Genomic DNA, 22,355 nt, shown 5'->3' with positions numbered 1-22,355 from the left:
AAAATTTGCTTTGCTTTAAATCTTTGAAGCAATTTCTAATTTTCAAAGCATAAAGTACGTTTTTAGAGCTGTTATAAAAATCTCTCTCTATCTCTCTTTCTCTCTCTCTTTGTATAACGTTTTTGTCGAAAACTATCCATTATGAGAAATATGAATGATAACTCTTTCAACAAATACAAAATTCAAAAGGCATAAATTAGAACTATCTTGATTTTTGCGACTAATTTGTTACACTTTTTAAAATTTGCGATTAAAAAAATGAAAATAAAATATTGAAGTAAACTGTTGAATCAAGAAAATCAAAGTGAATTAAAGGTCCATGCAAAAACACACACTCATTCAAATTTGGATTGCTTATTCTCATGCTATCATTTTTCCACGGGAATGCCATTCAAAAGTTTCTAATATTGATGGGTAAGCGTTGCTAACACTTTTTGTATTGCTCTGCAAACATATAATTCCTCCTACATGCATGCTATAACTAATTTTCGCAAGAACAAGAAGTAAAGAAGTATATGTTATTATTATTAAATAATTATTTAAATTAATTTTTAGGGCGGGGGGATTCTGTTTACTAAGTCTCTGCTGGCATTTTCTTTTTCTTTTTTTCTCTTTCTTTTTTTTTTTTTTTTTTTGTAAATATTTCTCTAATTGATTTTTGCTTTGAGATTTGCACATAATGCAGTTTGAAACTTTATTTCTGTCATTTTTCATTTTAATGCCATATTTAAGTTAGTGTTATCCAATTCAAATATCTGAAATTGTGTTCAAGATCTAAAATTATAGGATCATTGATAGAAAAATTTAAGTTCAATATTTTTAAAAAAATTGCAATATGCCCCTCAGTGCTTTAAGTTAAACAGCACAAATAAAATACTACACACGCTCACAGATTTCATTTCTTAAACAAATACAGACGAATTTTTAAAAACCACATAAAGCTACGTTCAGCATCCTATTAATGCTCCAATCATTTTTTCTGTTTAAAATTTTAATTGATAAACACGCCACAACACTTAACTGAGCGCGTAATTTTAAATTTAGTCCCCCTGCACTAAGTTTAAATTTAAACTTAATAAACTTTAATGTATTCATTTTTTTTTTTTTTACCTTAACATGGCTAAACCGTTTTCGAAAATTACCTTTATACATGATATTATCGTTTTATTTATGAAATAATGCCAATTTGTCCCAGTGAAAAAAAAAGGAGAACCACACTTTGAAAAATGGTGTATCGCTGCTCACTGACTACTTATTAGAAGCAAAAATGCCCTGTCCCGGATGTTTTATAACCTTTAACCGTCCAATAAATTCAATTCCCTGGGCTGAAAAATGAATGTTACATTGACTTCATATAACAATTTATCCAAGCATCTTCAGCCATCATCCTTTCCAGGTCAATAACACTAAGTTGGCGATGAGGGCTTTGGCGGCCTATGTGTTGCGCGCCAAAAGAGAGGTCTTCGAACTCTAACCAGCAGCGAAAGTGTGATGAGAGTTTCTGATTCTGGCCCCAGGGACTAAAACCTCATTTTTCACATAGCATTAGCTTTTTATCCGAGTAAACAAAACTCGAATTCATCATGTCATGTTTATGTCCTGCACGTGAAAACTAGCCACCTGTTTTGTACACAAATACCGAAGTGTTTTTTCTTCATTATAGATACAACGTGCCAAAGATTCTTTATGTTTATCAGTGTGGGGTCGTTTGGGTTCGGTTATCTTAAGCTTCGTCTTGAATTTTAGATACCTTCAAAACAATCATTAATAACAAGAGCAGCTAAAAGAGTTAATTACCTTTATGATTGGAAGTAAAAGTAAAGTCAACAATTTTAAACAGGCACAAGTTTATTTCTGCTGCACATTTCTAAATGATTATGAATAAAATAAGTTCTAAACATTTTTACATAAATAACTGAATTATGTCGTGACCAAAACATTTCACATTAAATTTAGTTCTAAAACTTTGCCCCCTGATATTTGTACCAATTTTTCTCTTCAAAAAGACACTTTACATATTTAACTTTAAACTATCATTTTATAAAACTTTATTGTTGCACAATAACTATATTTTAATGAAATTATGTTGTTTTTACTCATATATTCACTGGAATAAAAGCTAAAATTGTATTTTACTGCGAAGAATACATGTCGAGCATTAATCGCTCCTATTCCCTTAATGTATAATTTAGTAAAATGATTTCCAAGTCAGTTTTTCTAGCCAAGAAATTATTTTACAAAATGTTTCCAGATAAAACAGTACACTTTGCACACCGAGTACATAAGAGTCATCGTAATCTTACTATAGACGGTTTTACTGCTCCTAGTATAAAAAAATTAATGCGTAAATGACACATACAAGATTGCTTTCGATTTATCCATCTAACTACACATATTTTGTGGAACTTTTAATGAAATATACGTTTCTGTGCAAATAAAAGAGAGAGAGAAAAAAAATCCAAGATGATGATTTAATTCATATGTAATTTAACTATAACTCTGCCACAATTTTTCACTACGTTATATACCTTACATTTTCAAAACAATATGCTTCATTTTTGTTGCTGCATAATTTATATACTTGAACTGGCCGACGTACTAACTGAATTTAAAGTATTTTAACCTGGTGATAAGAGCATTGGAGTAACTGATGCGTTTTATTCTACTAAATTTGAAAAAAAAAAAAATCAGTTAGAGAGTAATGTGGAAAAAAATACTTTGTGTGTTTTTGAAAGGCTGAAAAAATACCACGAGCTTTAGGAAAATTGATCTAATAGATTAATATGCTATAACTAACTGCATTTTATGCATAAAAAAAGTGCTGCGTATGTATGCGTGTGGATATATTTTTTATTCAATTGAAATTAATACTTTTATACTAATGCAAATTTAATTTTTTGTAAAAATTAAATTTACTTATTCATTTATTTATTTGTTTGTTTTCTTACTTATTTTTTATTAATTACTTTTGTTAATTTGTCTTGATAAATTTGATTAATATTTTGAATGGGCGTTGATGTATTATTCGAGAGCTTCATTACAATGAAAAAAAAACAATGCATTTTAATATTATCACTTTAAATATATATATATATATATATATATATATATATATATATATATATATATATATATATATATATATATATATATATATATATATATATAATTTATTTATTTATTTATTTAATAGCAATATAAAATTTGAAAAAGAAAGAACGTAAAATTGAATAAAAATCCGAAAACACCCTAGGACCTCATCAGGGGGTTACTTCCCGATGGTGGGGAAAAAATGACCCCAGGCCCCTGGGGTCTGATGAAGCTCCAGGGTGTTTTTTTTTGGGGGGGGATTTTGATTCAATTTTACGTTCCTTCTTGTTCAAATTTTATATTGCTATTAAATTTATCGTCTACCAGTATCTAAGTGCTGCTTGTAGCACCTATTGAACTGAGTTGTGAAGCTTGATTCAATTTAATTTAAATTGTTTGAATTGTCCAGGTTTAAAATGCAGTTTACGTTAATGTTTCTTAGTATATATGTATATATATATATTTATGTATATATGTATGTGTATATATATATATATATATATATATATATATATATATATATATATATATATATATATATGTATGTGTATATATATATATATATATATATATATATATATATATATATATAAAAATGTATATATATATATATATATATATATATATATATATATATATATATGTATGTGTATATATATATATATATATATATATATATATATATATATATATATATATATATATATATATATATATATATATATATATATATATATACATACATATATATATATATATATATATATATATATATATATATACATATATAAATATATATACATATAATATAGTTACATATATATATACAGGTGGGGACTGATGCTGTGGGAAAATGAGCAAACGAGAAGACCTTGGCAGAGAAGCGCGAGAAGTCATTGCTTGAAGCAGAAGGGCGAATGGCCTCGATATGGTCATTCCTCCCTCGCCCAAAAAAGGGCCTCTCGCTTTCACTTTATTCACTTTCTTGCTGCCTTTCCGAAATTCCAGAGGGCAATCTTCATTTTCGACTGGCATTAATGCCTCGATTTCAAATTGCAGTCATGCATTCTGCTATTATGTTACTAATTAATCACAGCTCTCATTAATTTTCGTCATGATCAGGACTGGTTTCGGGAGAGATGTTCGATGGGGTTTTTGAGAAGACTGATGGAATGATGTGTTTGCCGCTCGTGAAGGGAGAAAAAAACATCTCTTCGTGCAGTAATTTCGTTCATAATGTATAAATCAACTTGTTTTCGTGCGTGCTTGGAAATTATTACTTCATAAATGCAAGTGATGTTTTGATCCTAATAAATTGGCTAACCTATGAAACATAGTGACACCTTGTTTCATAAGTTATGTGGAACATTCATTTTTCTTCCCAAATCTTAGCTAATAGAACTATTGAACCCCAGTACACTACACAATACGTGGCATAATATGTATACAATATATACAATATAGAAACACACAACGTAAATATGTGTGTGCGTGTTTATGTGATGGATATGTTGTGTGATTGTGTATTTTTATCTTTATAATGGTGAATAAAATAAGAAATTAAACAAAGAAGGAGAGAAAGAGAGAGAGAGAGAGTTTTTAAAAAAAAGGCCAAAACAAAAAGTGGGCAAAAAAAAAAACAGATACAAACAAATAAATAAAAGTACATTAAAATAAACCAATGCTCCCATCTTCTCATCAATTCAAGAAAAGTAACTCAAAATGCACGTTTTGTGAATTGTTGCGAAACATAGACATTTGTAGCTAAATTGAAAATCCAGTATTATAATTCGTTGTGCCTTACGCTCGTTTCAACATCAGTTTTTATAAATTTTATTTTAATTAGGATTTATCCTTTAGCTTTTCAAGATACAGGCAAAAAAATAACAAATAAACTTTCTGTGGTGGAATCGAAAAGTTGATGTAATTTTACTAAAAAACGTTTCTATTCATAAATTAAAAAATATTTTTAAAAATAAATATCAAGGTTTTATTTAATGTAATGTTCTTAATGATGTTTTGCATTTTTATGTTTCTTGGAATGGAAAAGTTGATGTAATTTTTAATTAAAAAATGCTTGTATTCATAAATTAAAAATTATTTTTTAAATTAATATCAAGGTTATATTTAATGTAATGTTTTAAATGCTGTTTTGTATTTTTTTAGCTTTTTTATTATGGAGATTTGTATCGTTGTACGTAACATGCATGTATACTTATTATTTTCCTGGTATGTACTTTATAATTCACTAATAGTATTATTTTTCTTTTTATAGGTAAGTTACTCCATCTTTCCTGGTATTTAAAAATAGAGTCAGCAGCCTACAGGTACACAAAACTCAATATTTACTTTAAATTATTTGTATGCCAACATTCCTTAGTCCATTCATTTTTGTTTCTATAATCAAATTGAATGTTACTTTTTTCAACCAATACATCGGGGAACATTATTTATTTATTTTTTTATTATTAAATTTTAATAACTAACTATATTTTTTCTCATCTTAATTTTATATCTAGTTCATTTAGGTTATAAGCAATATCATGTCTTTCTCTACTTTCATTAAGATTAAAAAATTATTTTAATTATTATTTTTCTATTTATTTATCCTCAATTTTAGCTGTAGACCTCTGAATCTATTGCGAAATTTTTTGAAAATATTAATTTAAAACATTTCAATCAGTTTTACGATTTAGTGTGTTCCGAATGATGCATCTTCAAGTAACAGTGGCAATTGTGGTTTACCCTACGTTCCGCCGACATTGAAAATTTCTCTTCCCCCCCCCCCCCCTCCCTTAAATATATCAACAGGTAAGGTTGAAACTGAAAAAAATGTGGGAAGGAAATTTCGTGTCGGAAAAAGGGGAGGGGGGACACCACAATTATTGCAAGATTTTTCTTTTGCATTTAATTTTGTAACTTATAAGGTAAGTACATGTTTCTTTTCAAACTGTTATGAAAAACAAGTTCTGCTAGGAGGTAAGAAGCAGATGTTGCATTAGACATAATGCAAAATTCTTGGTCAGCACATTTGAAGAAACGTGTATACGTTTTCTCTTTCAACATTTTTGAAATTACTTGTTGATACTGACGCTTTCTCTCTCAGCACATTTGAACTATAATATTAATGTTGATTTTCTTTATCAACACATTTGACACGTTGTGTTAATTTTCACCCTAGAACTACAAGCCCATTTTTTTTAACCAGTAAACTACTAACTGGGGTAAATATTTACCCCATGGGGTTTTTGCTAATAGAATCTTTTTGAAAACTAATCTAACTGGGTAAAAATACGAATTGAACAGTTAAAAGTGCTGGAAACTCAGTTTACGTAGTCGTGAATATCTACCCCTGTTTGTAGTTCTAGGGTCGCTTTCTCTCAGCACGTTTGAAATAACGCGTTAGTGACAACATTTTATCTTCTAATACTCATATACGCGGATGAGATGGGCAGGTAAACGGCAGTATTCGCAGAAATGAGTTTTTGAGATATTTAAAGAAATATGTGTTTGATTCAATGTAAACAATAGGAAAATGTTAGAATTAATCGTTTCTTTCTTTTTTTTTTTTTTCCTTTCTTTTTTTTTTTTTTTTCACCTTTTTTCAACGGAAACCAAATAAGCAAGCTTATGCAATAAAACTAACAAACTACAAATGAAAAAATCAAAAAAAAAAAAAAAGAGCTGATGTGTGCATCATATGACTTCCTTTTACTCGAATTTTAATGTCATTTTCCTATTGGGAATTTTAATGTGATTCAATAGTTTACTCTCTAAATATCACCACCAGTGACCAAATTGAAACCAGATTTTTAAAGAAAAATTGCCAAATTTGTCACCAATTTGGCGATCAAAAGACTGGCGATATATGGCCAAGTGTCCACCATTTATAACAGAACTTGAGTATACATCGAAATTAACAATGATCCCCCCCCCCACCAAAAGGGGAAAAAGACCCCTTTAGAAATACCCGAACGCAACCAAAAGAGAAGGTGCACAACTAGACCCCACTAGGAGTCTACGTACCAAATTTTAACTTTCTAGGACATACCGTTCTTGAGTTATGCGACATACATACGCACATACATACGGACGTCACGAGAAAAGTCGTCGTAATTAACTCGGGGAATGTCAAAATGGATGTTTCGGGTGTTTATACGTTCTTAGTCACTTATCCGCGTCTGGTCGGGTTGAAAAAAAAAAAAAAAAAACTCAACATTAATTCGGGGGTGAGAAAAATGGAAATTAAGGCCGAATTTTGAGTGAAATTTTTTTGTGAATACAATACTTCCTTTTTTGTAAAAGGAAGTAAAAATGAAAATTTTGCAGTTATTGCCCTTTACTGCCCACGGCAGTATTGTTTGTTGAGTGAAAAAATCAACATGTATGAAAACAATTTTTGGCTAAGCAATGTCAGTTGACTGTTTTTTAGAAGTGGGGGGCCACAGCCTTTTATCCGCCCGTTACATTCTCCTATGACATGGGCAAATAGATTATTTTTTAAGCCCCCACCCACTCAAAGAAGAAATTTTTGGTTGCGTCACTGACGGCATATAAACTGAGCACAGGGGCCCCTCAATGCATCGCAGCTGTGCAGGGCCCCTATCTCAAAATACACTCACTTATTTTAGACTTCATTATATCAGTTGCTTGCGACACTGCGGCCTCTCCGCAGGCTCACGTTCATCACTCGGGGTCAATAACCAACGCTTTTGGCGGTCGCCAAGCTCTTCTCTCGGAGTTCGTTATACTCTCAAGCGCTCTCTCTCTCTCTTTCTCTCTCTTTCTCTCTCTCTGCGGCAATTCAAGGTCACTAGTGTGGTGAGGGAAAGTAGGCGAGCGAGCGAAAGAAGAGTCGCTCAACCAGAGTACTGGGGCATTGCACTGCACTCGGGGGTCAGCGCACGGCCTCGAACTCAGTAAAAGGGGAGGAGCACCCCCGTCTTCGGTCACGAGAAAAGAATATTTCGGAGCACACTTTTTGGAAAAAAATTCATTCTGAGAAATTATTTCGACGGGTCATTTTGGCAGTGGTGGTGGTGGACGCATGCTTTGGACACGTGATTTCAAGGAACGTGCCCTGCTTTCGCCTCAGTAATAAAAAGTTCTTATGTGTTCATATTCGTCTCCCGGGGCAACATTTTCCCTTTGTTATTAATTAAGAAAAGCAGAACAGCACTTCAAAACAATATGGTTGCCCAAATCAAAGTCTTTTAAGTTTTTCAAAGAGATTTATTGTGTTTCAAAATTCTGTACAGTAGTTATTTGTGTTACAATTTTTTTTTTTTACCCCCACATATATTGCTATTATATCTTATGAAATGAAGTTTTGAGCGAAATTTCCCAAAGTTTTTCTAATGCTTTATTAGATACAATTATGAACTCCCTTGAGAACTAAAATAGACTTATTAAATTAGAATGTTTGCAAAAAATAATTAAACCGTACTATTTCAGAATTTGGGTCTATTTCAAAATTTGGTTGGCTTTTTTCTAATCTGTTCTGATCCAATATTCTTAATTTCAGCCCATTGGACCAAAGGACAGAATCAATTGTACAGTACATTGGAACAATTATATAAATATAGTGCAGCTTTATAGTCTTTGTCATGTCCAGATTTTATACACTAGTCGGTAAACATCATGAGTTGCTATTTAAAAAAATCAGCTGTCATATGTGCCTTTCCCTCAAACTTCCCAAAAATTATGCCTACATAATTTTTAGTTTCTGCAAGCCTTATTATTAGTTTTTTATTTATTTTTTATTTATTTATTTATTTTTTACGTAATACGTCACTGAGAATTAAACGTAAAACGCAAATTTTTATCATTGCATTAAATTTTGTCTACTATAATAGTTTCATGAATCATTCTGCATTTCAACTTTTGTGTCTAGTAAGCTTAGTTTGATGGTGTTATAAAATAAGAGAAAATATTGATTATTTTGTTTTCTTAATGTATTTTTCCATAGAAGCGTTCTAGTAATCGAAAACTAATTTTTTTTTTCATTTTTCTACCCTCCCCCCCCCCCCTTTTTTTCAGCTCGAAATCTGGAACATGCATAAAAATTTTGGTTATCAAATGATACGAAAAAGAAAATACGTTGTGTATTTTCTCAAACACCTACTTTTTTTAGAGAATACCTGCAGTTAAGGTAATTATTTTTAAGCAGTTGATTAGATGAGCACTAAATTCCATTTTCTAAAAAGGTTACTTCAATGTTGTTTGGGATTGAAGCTCGGTCAGCTACTAGGAGGGTCGATTGTAACCCTCCGAAAATTCTGCAACATGTTTCCTCCAACAATAATATACCAAAATGACAATAAAAAATAAAAGGAATGAAAGAAAAAAGGTATTCGTTAAATTGCCATGTAATGAGCTAAGATTTAGTTACAATTTCTCATTTCTTCTGAAAACTTCGAAGAGATTGATTAAATAATTGTAAGTTTTTAATCTTTTTTCTCCATATGGATAAAAATCCCAAAAAATCTGCTTCAAGGAAAAGGAAAACCCTTTTAGGAAACATAAAAGCATTATAATTTTTTATTGTCTCCTTGATCCGTGTTCATCTTTTCATCTGCGTCAAGAGGGATGCAGTTTAAAGAACAGGGGAGCCCAGACCCCCCCCCCCCCCATTTTCTCAAGATTCTTTCTGTTTTTCATTTTTTATCTCTCTTTTTTAATTTTATTTATTTTTATTTTATTTTTATTTCTTTAATTCATTTTATTTATTTAAATAATGATAATTATTATTATTTTATTAGAAAAGTTCTGTGCTACGCCAATGACACGCACACACACAAACTAAATAAATTAATGAAATAAAATGTAAACAGAATGAAATAAATTATTTATTTAAATTAAAAATAAATTAACAAATAAAGTTAAATAAATACAACATTAAAAAATCTCGCCATAAAATTTTGATGGTTCAAATTCAGCCATAACCCCCCCCCCCCCCCTCTCATGGGCACCATTGTCAAAGAAAAAAAGTTGATATTTCTCATTTTTTTCCTATTTCACGCTATGGGATCCCAATAAAATCTTTCCGATTCGGAAAAAGTTATGCGAATATTTCAATACATCACGTGTGGAAATCCGAGAAGTACAAAAGCCCTAAATGACTCTTAATTATCGCATCGCTGCATACTGATGAGTGGTCTAGCAACACCAACTCCATCGGAATAAGTTCAGTGACCCAATCGCAAGCGACGAGTTTTCTTCGCTTTGTGCGCTCGCGAAAATTCTCAGTAGGTTAAAAAAAATTCCCCTCCAACGTGTAAACGGAAGGAAGCCACTATGAACGTAGAAGGTTCAGTGACCGTACAGCTCAGGGTCAAGAACAAATGTAGCAGCTCGCACGACAACATTATGATGTTGCCACCGGACGGACATAAATATAGATCGCTTAACTGAGTTGCATTTCTTTCTTTATTTGGTTAATTAATTAGTTTATCGATTTATTTATTTTGAGAGGAAGAGCGGGTTTATGGCCTCGGGACTATTTAATTGCTTTCCTTTTAAAAATACTATTACTTTAGAACAGAGATCTTGATAGGATATTCTTTCAAGGAGTGTAAATTCTCCTTGACATTTTTTGGAGGAGTGAAATTTACGAAAGTCGAGAAGACATAACAGTAAGGAATTCCAAAAACAAAAACTCTTTCTGAGGATGAAATGTTCGGCGGCAGGGAAAGAAAAGAACTATTTTGATTTTAGGAATTTAGAACGTTTTGTATTTTGTAGTTTAAAAAAAAAACATTTAGTTTGAAAAAAAAATCCCCTGCGATGCTAAACTATTTAAAATACAAAGCTTAAAAATACACTTTGAGGCATATTTCTGATTTTCAATGTTTTTAGAGTCGTTAAAAATATTTCTGCTGACGACATTTTAATTTTTGAGCTATTTAATGAGAAGCTATGTGTAAAAAACATTTGTGGCAACAAAATGTCATCAGAGAGAGAAGAACAAAATCATTCTTTTTCCCAAAGACAAGCTGAAGAATTTTGTAATCAAGTTAGAATAAGTGACGAATAAATACCTTTGTGCTGAAAATTAAAGTAATCAATTAACCAACGTTTGCTTCAAAACGTTGGTCAATTGATTATTTTAGAATAAGTGGTGAGGAACTATTTCATTTCTCTACTTTATGCTTTCATTTTAAAAATATTATAACAGAATTTAGGAAATCCATCATAAAGCATAAATTTCAATTTAAAAAAATGTAGGGAGATGTGCCGCTTTTTTTTTTTTTTTAACTTTTATTATAGTAACATTTTTGTGCAATACACGTATTTAATAATACATTTTACTTTCAATAAGTGCATTCAGCTTTACTGCGAACAGCAAGATATTCTTCGTTTAAGCAGCATTAAATGTAAAAACATTCTTTATTATTATGTAATCTTTAATTTTTGCGATTTTCATCTGTGCTTTCTTGCTAGTCCACGAATTAGTCATGAGCAAAATATTTTTATATTTGTTATTTATTTTTTAAATCATTTATTTATGTATTTATTTGAATAACAATTGCGATAGTTCCTATTTTGACGAATATAAAAAAAACTATATAGTTTTATAAACAAAATATACGAAAAAGAAGACTGAAAACGTTTCACGCGAATATTTGCAAAACTTGCTGTTGCTGTCCCTTATTTGTTTGTCTGCAAAATATGCAAAGATTTTTAAATAAAAATTATCCTATTTATAAATTTGCCAACTTCAAAATAGTTAATATGATTTTGACATCTTCCAGGTCTTCACAGAAAATTCTGCTCAAAGATTATACGAATTAGAATGTTTTATACGAATAGCTCAAAAAATCTACCCCCAATAAAATCTGTGTGACCACGTATATATTATCCACCTTAACTCTTCCAAACTTTTTTAAAAAATATTTCAGTGTATTGAAAGAGTTACCCTTTTTACCTCCTTTTATTTCACTCAAAAATCGACCTTAATTTCCATTTTGCTCACCTCTGAATGAATGTTAAGGTTTTTTTTTTTTTTCCTCAACTCGACCACACATGGATAAGAAGTGCCTAAGAACGTAGACACCCGAAATATCCATTTTGACCATCCCCGAGGTAATTACAACGAGTTTTCTCGTGACGTCCGTATTTACGTGTGTATCTATGTGCGCATGTATGTCGCATAACTCAAGAACGGTATGTCCTAGAAAGTTGAAATTTGGTAAGTAGACTCTTAGTGGGGTCTAGTTTTGCACCTCTCTTTTTGGTTGCATTCGAGCGTCCAATATTGGGGAAATTAATATGTATAAACTTTTTTTTGCTTCGATTCGCAACAAACTTGGGGTAAAAATATTTAAAGTGTTTCTTTGCTTATCCAAGGCACTACTATCATTAAATTGACGTAAAAGTAAGTCATGTGATGTTCACATCAGCTCGTTTCTTTCCGACAAACAAATATCAATTTTGTACTTCTGCAAATTTATCACAATTTTTAATAATTTTTTTTAGGTAAAATTTCAAAAACAAGTAAATTTTATATAGACATAAAATTTTCGGTTTTTATAAACATTATGTTTTATATTTGTTATGGTATTTGTTTTCGCAGTGAAAACTCGGTCAATTTATTTTAAAAATATATACATCATTGAATAAGCAGTATTCACAAAAAATTAAACCATTACGATCCCAAACCATTGAAGTGTTTTTAGCCGATTAAGAAAACAATACAAATTTTCAAAAAATTACTGCAAAAAGCAATATGTTGTTTTAAATGTCGAATCTTCCATAAAGAAAAAGCCCTCTATCATATTACGCAAAAACTATTACCAATGCATAATCTATTTTTCGAGTTGAAAACTACTTTAAATTTATTCATAAATTATTAAGAAACCATGATTTATTACAGTCAAAAATTTTTGACTGCAAAATCCAGATTGCAGTCAATTTACCCATTTTTAGTCATTTTTTCTTTCAGTATACATTAAATATCCTGTTTTCGGAGAAAAGACAAAATAAAAGAATTAATAAGATGCCATCATTGGTAATAGTTTTACCCATTTTACAACATACTTTTAAACAATTTATTTCCATAAGAATCCGTTTAAATCGAGAATTCCGCGAATTAAACTCCGTAGCCATTGCTTAATCCTTTAAGCTCAGAGCATTGCCCGGGCAAGGTCAACGACCCCCCACTTCTCTCGCTCGGAATTTTTCATCGTTTAATTCGAAATGAAGAGAGTAGCGAAAATTCACACGAAACAATAAATGAAATCAATTTATCACCGAATAGTTTTAGAAACAAAAACAAAAAGAATTTCATCACAGCAGGTGGAATCTAATGCCGAGCTGTATAGAAATAAGAATCTATTTCCAGAATTATACAGAGAAAACTGATTGGAGATATATTGATTTTAAAGTGTAGCAGATAAATTAAGTCTGGATTTTTCACCACTGACATTTTCTCCCATTTTGCTTTAATTTAGAAATGAAGTCGGAGTAGAAATTGAACGGAAGAGAATCTTCGGTACGTTCGTTTTCATTTCGATTGAGGTGAACGACCTACGACCTGTCGGTTTTTGAACTCCGGATCGCATTTTCTCTACTTTGATGCTACGAAGAGTACTTTCAAGTTCGATTAATGCATTAAGTTTTTGCAATTTATCACACCTTTAAATAATTCAATGTCCCACTGAAAATTAATTTCGTTTTTAATTTACTTCCTTTTTTTTCGCCTTCAACAAATTGAAATTTTCTAAACAAAAATATCTGTTCATTCTAAAATTCTTGAAATCATATATGATACATAATACAAGTTATAGTTTTTTTCGATAAATAAATTTAATACGAATGAACTAAATTTTGAAAAAGCAAAGAATAATTTAACATAAATGAAACTATTGAAACTTACGATGTAAAACTACGATGTATGACCAGAAAATGCAATGTTTAGTGTAAAACAGTTGAAATCGTATTATGTGTAATGGAGGTTCCTTTAACTGAACTTGTTGCGGATCTCAGATTAGAGGCTTCCAAAGGCGCTTTCTTCTACGCGCAGAAAAATAGCTATGTGTGGGGGGAAAACATTTTTTTTTTTTTTAAATATAAAAGCATTTTTCCCTAGTGAAGTTGGTTAAATTTGATCTCTTCAATTTTCTAATATTTAACGATGAATTTGAAATAGTTATTTCTTTGTCAAGTAAGTTTTTTAGCATTAAATAAATTTTAAACCAAACAAAATAAAAATCAATTGTAGAATTCGATTCACTATAAATAAAACTATTAAAAGCACATAATACAATTTTAAACTGTTACGACAATTCACATTATAATACGCGAATTAATGAAAATACACTAAATTATAATAAAAATACTTTAAACTTATAATAAAAATACTTTAAAATTATAATAAAAATACTTTAAAATTATAATAAAAATACTTCTAAAATATTTTTAAAAACTTATACAAATGTAAACTTTTATATGCAAGAAAAAGTATAGGACATAAAAAAATGAAACACTCCACGTGACTGATAGTAGATTGAAAAGTTTTTTTTTTTTTCTTAAATTGAAAAATCAATCGCTGGAAAAAAAATCTTGTTATAGAGTGATGATGGTGAAAAATTATATCAATAATGTGAATGTGTATTATCAATCAATCATTATCAAATTTCTTTCGTTTGCAGCAATTGTTTTGGTTTGTAGAGTATAAACATAAATATGTTAAGTCTTACTTATAATTTATGTTTATATTTTACTTTAAATACTACACTGCATATTTCTTTAATAACTTTAACTAAAATTAAACCGTAAAATGGGAATGTATCTGTTGCCTACATATGATCAGAAGCTTTTAAAAGCCATTCTTTGTTCAAAATTTGAGATTTAATTGAAAAAAAAGAAAAAAAAAAGCTAAAAGGGGAAAAAAGCTTAATTTTAACTTGAAAGAATTATTTTACTTACCCCAAATATAACCCTTCCTTTTTCTTCATATATTTAATTTCAAATTTGATAACTTTATTTTACTTTATTTATTATTACTATTCTAACTCTAAATTATACAACTTCAACTCTGGATTTTTCTTTCATCATTTCTGAAAGCTAAATCGCCCATAAAAGATTGGTCACATTTAAAGTGTCATCCGTAATACCCACTGTAAAGAGAAAGTTATTACCGGTATCATCACAGTAGCCATAACTCTCATTTAGCTGAAAACGAATCAAGTTCAACGACATTGGTAACGAAACCGGAAGAAATCGCGAACAGGAAAATTGGAGACAACACGAAAGTAAAATCGAAAAATCTCGCCTCTTTCCGGGATCATTTCAGAAATTTACACTTCAGCAAGCAGGCTGGCCTCTGCCAATTTGGTTTCGGAAATGCGGTGTGTACCGTTCTTTGTATTTAAACCTTGTTAAGCTAATACAAATGGTTGTGGTTCAGTGAAACATAGAAATTGTAGAAGAATTCTTTAAACATGAATTTAATGAATTTACTCGAGATGGACCTTATTTTACCTATCCTTTTTTTGTTTTTAATATTGTCAATAATTTGGAATGTTACAAGTTTATATTAAAAATGTATAATGATGTTGTCACTTTTCTTTTTTTTTTTAAATATTTTTTTTAACACTTTCAAAAGCGATTTGAGAAAAGTGTTACTAGAAATGGACCTTAATTTACCTACCTTTTTTTAAAAAATATTGCCAAAAATTTGGAATATTTTTAAACAAAAAAATTAAGCAACTTTATATTAAAATTTATAATGATGTTGTCGTGTTTTTTTTAATGTATTCAACGTAATTTTCTGTTAATATGAAAGAGCAGTCTTTAATTTACAAAAAAAAAAAAAAAAATTGGATTTATATCTAGAAATAAAAATGTTTTTACTTAATTTTCTTTAACAAAATACAATTACGTAATAGTTTGATATCTGAGCTATGTAAGAAATGATGATACATTAATATTGATAGGTAGTTTTTTCCAACTTTAAAAAACTAAAGACAGTACTGCGAGAAACAAAACGAAAGACAAAAACGAGAAGCGCAAAATTAGTTAAATACACCTTTAAAAAAAAAAAAACATTTGTGAGTTTGTGCTTGAGACTTTAAAAAGTACTAATCATTTTACTTTGCGTTTAATTTCTTTTTTCCTGCACCTGCACAATTAAACACACATATAATGATAAAAGATCGTGGTCTATTGAATGCCTAGACAGATAGTGAATGGGTGTGTATGATGTATGCAGAGCCCGATTGCTGAATTGGCCAACTAGGCCGTGGTCTAACCACGAAGACACCAAATGGTGCCTTCGTGGTGAATGTACTACACGAACTGAGAATATTCAAATTTTCTAACCCGAGAAAACTTGTTTAGAAAATGAAGCTCAGTTACGGAAGAAGTAGGAATGTAAGTTCAATTAAAAACTTAAGAGAAAAAAAGAATGAAATTTATAGTTTGAACAGAACAATCTGAAACATCTTGCAGGTTAAGAAACTTTTCCGCTAAGTATTTCTAAGTAAACTATAAATACTTCAGCCTGTCCTTTTTCCTTTTTTTCCCTCTCCAATCTTACTTTATTTTCATTTTTATTTATTTATTTATTTATTTTCGAAAATGAGTTCTCGTCTTCGGAGAATTTCTCAACAATTGACAACTTTGTCTTTCTCTCAATTGCAATGTCGCAATCCGGAATATTTACATACACTCTCGTGTTTGTGCTGACGGGCTGGGATCGAGGGTAATACCCCCTGCCGGCCCGAAATGAAACAGCAGCCACCGAAAAGTTGAAGTCAGGTAAGTAACCCGGCCAGGTTGAACGACCTCGATTCGCAGTGAAAGTGTTACAATGACCCAGCAGGAGGCACGCGTCGATATGAAGAAGCCAACTTTACAGGGTTTCGATTGAGATCGATGCCATGAAACCAAGTGCGCGAGTAAGTTCGTCGAAACACAGTGCTTCGACGAATAATAAACGATTTGCTGAGAAAGTTGGGAAGTGCAAACAGGCAAGATAAATAAATGTATTGGATACCAGCCAAACGATATCGAAATAATATCAAGCAGCATTAAAAAAAAATATTGTACTCCGCCTTAAAATTATAGAAAAAGTAAACCATGATTTGTGCTTTGGAAAATATTATGTTTTTTAAAACATTCCGATTCGTTTTTAGTTAAAAAATAGCAGTTTTCTTTTGAATATGTCAGTAGTTCAATCGCACACAGAATATTTTTTGGATGTATACAATGTAGTTTGACTCATAGGCGATGTAAAATATTTATTGCAATGAAATGAAAGCTCAAATTAAGAAAAATAAAGGGAAAGAAATTGAAATTTAAAGCACTCGTATGAATAGCACAGTCAGAGACAGTATACAAAATCATAAAAATTTCTCCAATACATTTCTAAACGTGTTATAAACACTTTTTCAAGTTCTTTGTTAATGAGCTCTTGTCTTGGAAAATTTTCGAAATCTAAAAATAAAAATGGCAAGGTAATTTTCACAATTGGTAACGTTGCAATCCGTAGTATTTGAAAACTCTTGTAGTCACTTTTATTATGCTGCATGAATAAGTACATCTGGCATCATAATGAAATATGTTACACATTTATTTATAAAGGATAAGCTAAATATAATTATACACAATTATTTAATAGATAATTTTATTTAATAGACAACACCTCGGATATACCATATAAAGTTTGAAAACCATTGCTTTCATTAAGATACTGCATTTTTTTTAATTCAGAAGCATTACACGTGCATTTTGCCACGTTCAGTTATTTACATCTCATTTTTTAACTTAAGACATAATCCAAGCATAACTGCCGTGGATTATGACGTATCTTTCACGTGATTTACACGGAAAAGAAAACGCAGGCTTCAGACTCCCAAGCGATTGTTTGGATCACGAGTCTATATCGGCCGACCCTTTGAAATTAGGAGCAGCGACCCACTTTCCTCCAAACTCCCGAATCTCACTTTCTCCGGCACAGCCAAATCGAGGTCAATACGGAAAAAAAAAACTTCACAGAACACGAGTTTCAGAACTAGGAAGAAAATGATTGTTCCGAACGTGTATGTCCCACTCACAAACAAATAGAATTTTCACAGAAGCAGGTCAAACGATAAAATTGAGAGCGAGGGATCAAAACGGTACGCGAGATCGCTTGACTGTGAGGTGTGATGAAAAAGATTGCAGAGAAGGAAAAAAAGAATAACATTCTTCAGCTATTTGAATTTGCTTTTATATCGTGAAATATTTCCACTTAGTAATTTAAAAGTAAACTGTAGTAATTTAAAAAGAGCAGTTTTTATTGTGATAACAGATGAGGGAAAATGTGCATTCCGTATGAAATGGCATATTCTATTTCGACATAACATTCTATTTTGACGAAGTGGTCTTGCAAATCATAGCAAATTCTTTTTAAAAGCACTGGATGGTTTGAAAATTATTGCATTTATTATTATTTTTCTTAATATTGTCGTCTAATTAACATTAAATGCCGTAATCACTCTGTATGTAAATTCAAAAGGAAAATTTTTAAATATTTATTGAAATTGCAAATAAAAGTGAGCTAATAATTCAAGTTCTTGAAAGTTTTCTCGATTTAAGCTATGAATTTAAACGCTTTCATAAAGTTTTTTTCCCCAACATATACTTGTTTATTCAATACAAAATGTACAAGCAACAGTTGTACAGACATATACGTGGATATTTAAGGTATTTAGCAACAAAATATAAAACCAGTTCACATATACGGTTTCAGCTAATTATATAGTTCAAATTTAGTTTTTAGTTATATATGTTTTCTGTTAGTCAGCAATGTGTAGAGATCTTAACACGCTCAGGAAATTGCGTTTCCAGTGTAGTTAGTGTCAATGCCCTTGTTATACAGAAATATATATTTAATGTATATAGCTACAAAATATAAAACCAGTTCACATAGGATACGTTTTCAAGAAATCATATAATTAAAATACAGTTTATAGTCACTGTTAGTCATCAGTGTGTACAGCTCTTAATACGCAGAGGAAATTGAGCTGCCAGTGTAGTTAGTGTCAATGCTCTTGCTATACAGAAATATACTTTTATTGTACTAAGCATCAAAAAATAAAACCAGCTCGTTGCTGATCTGTTTTCAACAAATTATACAATCTATAGTTTTTAGTCATACATATTTTCTGTTAATCAGCAATGTGTAGACTGCAGTGGTTTTAACACGCAGAGAAACCCGCGCTTCCAGTGTAGTTAGTGTCAATGCCCTCGCTATACAGAAATATACAGCCAATGTATTTAGCATCAGAAAAATAAAACCAGTGCACTTCTGATCTGTTTTCAGAAAGTTATACAATTTAAATTTCGTTTTTAGTCATACATGTTTTCTGTTAATCAACAATGTGTAGGCTGTAGAGGTTTTAATACGCAGAGAAACTCGCGCTTCCAGTTTAGTTAGTGTCAATGCCCTCGCTTTTCAGAACTAGACGCACAATGTATTTAGCATGAGAAAAATAAAACCAGTACACTTCTGATCTGTTTTCAGCGAATTATATAATTTTAATCTAGTTTTTAGTCATACATATTTTCTGTTAATCAGCAATGTGTATTGCTATTAACACGCAGAGAAAATCGGTTGCGCTTTCAGTGTAGTTAGTGTCAATGCCCTCGCTCTGCGCAGCGAGACGCGCTCGGAAACGAAAGAAATGTTGACGTCAATGTGTATATAAGCCTTTCGAGTTTTGTCTTTACGTAGCGTTGATAATGATGCTTACTTTTTATTTTCCAAATACTGTCGAAATATGGTTGAAATATATTAATTTTAACTCGGAAAATGTTTGTGAAGTATATGCATCAATTTCCATTTCGAGTATATTTGATTTCAGCGATAGAAATCGACGTAATTCAAAAAGCAAAAAAAAAAATTCCTACGGAATCATTGTTGAAATAAATAGAATAAATAAAATTCTAAGAAGGAATAGTACAATTTACTTGGAATATTCCAAAGAGAGAGAGAAAAAGTGGATAAGAACTTACATATATAATAACAGAAAAACTAACTTCACATAGAGAGTTAAATGAAAATAATTTATTTTTGAGCAATAAAAATTAATTGCTTTGACTTCATGACAAACCTTAGCTTATAATGCTAGCTAATATTATTATAAACTGATTTTATATCATCCAAGGCCAGCTTAATTTCTGTTTTTCCTTTCTTTATTTTTTCTCTACCAAATTTATTTTTTAAATTGTTCCTTTATTTCCTCCGACAAGTTTGAACTTATTAAATCAAAGCCTTGACTTAACTTGTAGTCTAAAAGGGGGTATGTTTTAAATTTATAATTCCTAACTTCGCTGTATAGCATATTGTATAAATTTATACTGAACATTATGAGTTAGTTTTCTGTAGTAATTACATTAATGTTTTTGAAACTCGGATTTTGTCATTTGTTAAAGATAGCCCTGAAATATGCTTTGATTTTCAGAATTTTAGTTAAAATATTTTCCTCTAGCAATAATACATAGTACCATGATTATCACAGTAAAATATTTAAGTATTTTTTTTAAGCTAAGGGTTTTTATCTTGTAGAACATGTAGGGTTAACGTAATTTTCTTCACTTTCTCACATGTATCAAAGGTCCAGCTTGACTCACTAATAAACCAGTTTTCTGCATTAATTGAGAGACATCAATTGGAAGCCTGTTTTATGGGTTATAATGGTTTCAACATAGGTCATTGGCCTACGACATCTGATATTATGATTCAGTCATAAATTCAAGATTTATGACTGAACCTCCTGTAAAATTTATTTTGACTTTCAAAATTTTAGAAAAAAAAAATTTTTTCTTCGAACAAAACATAATTTTTAGATTATATCACCGAAAAATAGTAAGAACTGTTTGGTAGTTTCTGCAAGCTTTTTTTTTCCATGTTGTAGAACGTGTAGGGTTTTTTTTTTTTTTTTTCACTTTCTTACGTGTGTCAAATTTCCAACTTGACTCACTAATAAACCAGTTTTCTGCATTAATTGAGAGACATCAATTGGAAGCCCACTTTACGGGTTTCGATAGAGGCCATTGGCCTATGGCATCTGATATTGGGATGCTGCACTTGACAACACCCGAGAAAAAACCCCACGTGACTTCCTAGCCTCGTGCCCAGGACGTTGACACTCTCGGCGACAGAAGAGCAGGACTTCGAACTCCGAAGCTGCCTGAAAAGCAGACGTTTTTTACAGTTTTTATTTCTATTTTAGTCAGTGGGGCCCGGACGAAGTTATTTTCCCCTTTGTAGCAGTGAAGAGAGGGATGGATGTTTATGGGGGAAAGATAAACTTGAAAAAGAGGGTCGGGATTTTTTTCCTCTTCTCACTCCGATTATGTTTGATTAGATTTGGGGTCAAGGTCTTTCGCAATGGGGCTAAACATGAATATCTCACGCTCTGCGTGGAACAAAATAAAATGCTGTTTGGATTCCCTGCTGGGATCTGCGGAAGATGACAAACTAAGAGAAGTTAATAAAATAATACATATTTGGATTCGTTGTTGAATACGCAAGATCGCATTAATGCAAAACTTTCGAAAATGTTGATCGAGTTGCTAAATACGCATGAAAATACTTTTTGATAATGTCATTATCATGCATGGTTCAAAAAAATTATTTTTCAGCGTTTCAACTTTTCTTTTTGAAACTAGCTCTGAACATTTTAAAAACTTGGAATAAGTTACTACATTAAATTTTAAAGGTGTTTTTATTCGTGTTATCATATGTATGATGTTTTCTTTTAACGGCTTCCTTTTGAGCGGTTTCGGCAGCAAAGTTTCCGCGTATTTCATATCTTCCCAATGAAATGAAATTATCACGTCCACAACTTGAAACTAATTTAATTATGAAATAAGCTACAAATTTTATCAATCTATTATTTATTTATTTTATTTTATTTATTTATTTTTATTTTTATTTATTTTTGTTCCATCTCCTGTATTTTCAATTGATGAGCTATTTATGTAATACACTTTATTCAGATCACATGTTTATTTTTATACATTTTAGAATATAAAAATATGTGAATTGCATCAAACCATTTCGTGCATCCAGATGAAAAACGTAGTTTGCATTTTTTAAGAAAACAATTGTTGTGAAATTCGTTCAGAAGTCCATCACGAAATATGAATGAAATTAAATAATTTAATCTGTTTTAATCTACAGCTAAAATAATTTATGGAAAAATTTGAAAAACATATTTTTGTAGTTTAAACACTACATTTATTTCAAATTGTAGTTGTGGTAATTATAAAAG

Source organism: Uloborus diversus, chromosome 4 (assembly GCF_026930045.1).
Source record: "Uloborus diversus isolate 005 chromosome 4, Udiv.v.3.1, whole genome shotgun sequence".
Classification (NCBI taxonomy): domain Eukaryota; kingdom Metazoa; phylum Arthropoda; class Arachnida; order Araneae; family Uloboridae; genus Uloborus; species Uloborus diversus.
The sequence above is the reverse complement of the archived record's forward strand: the minus strand, read 5'-3'. Positions refer to the sequence as shown.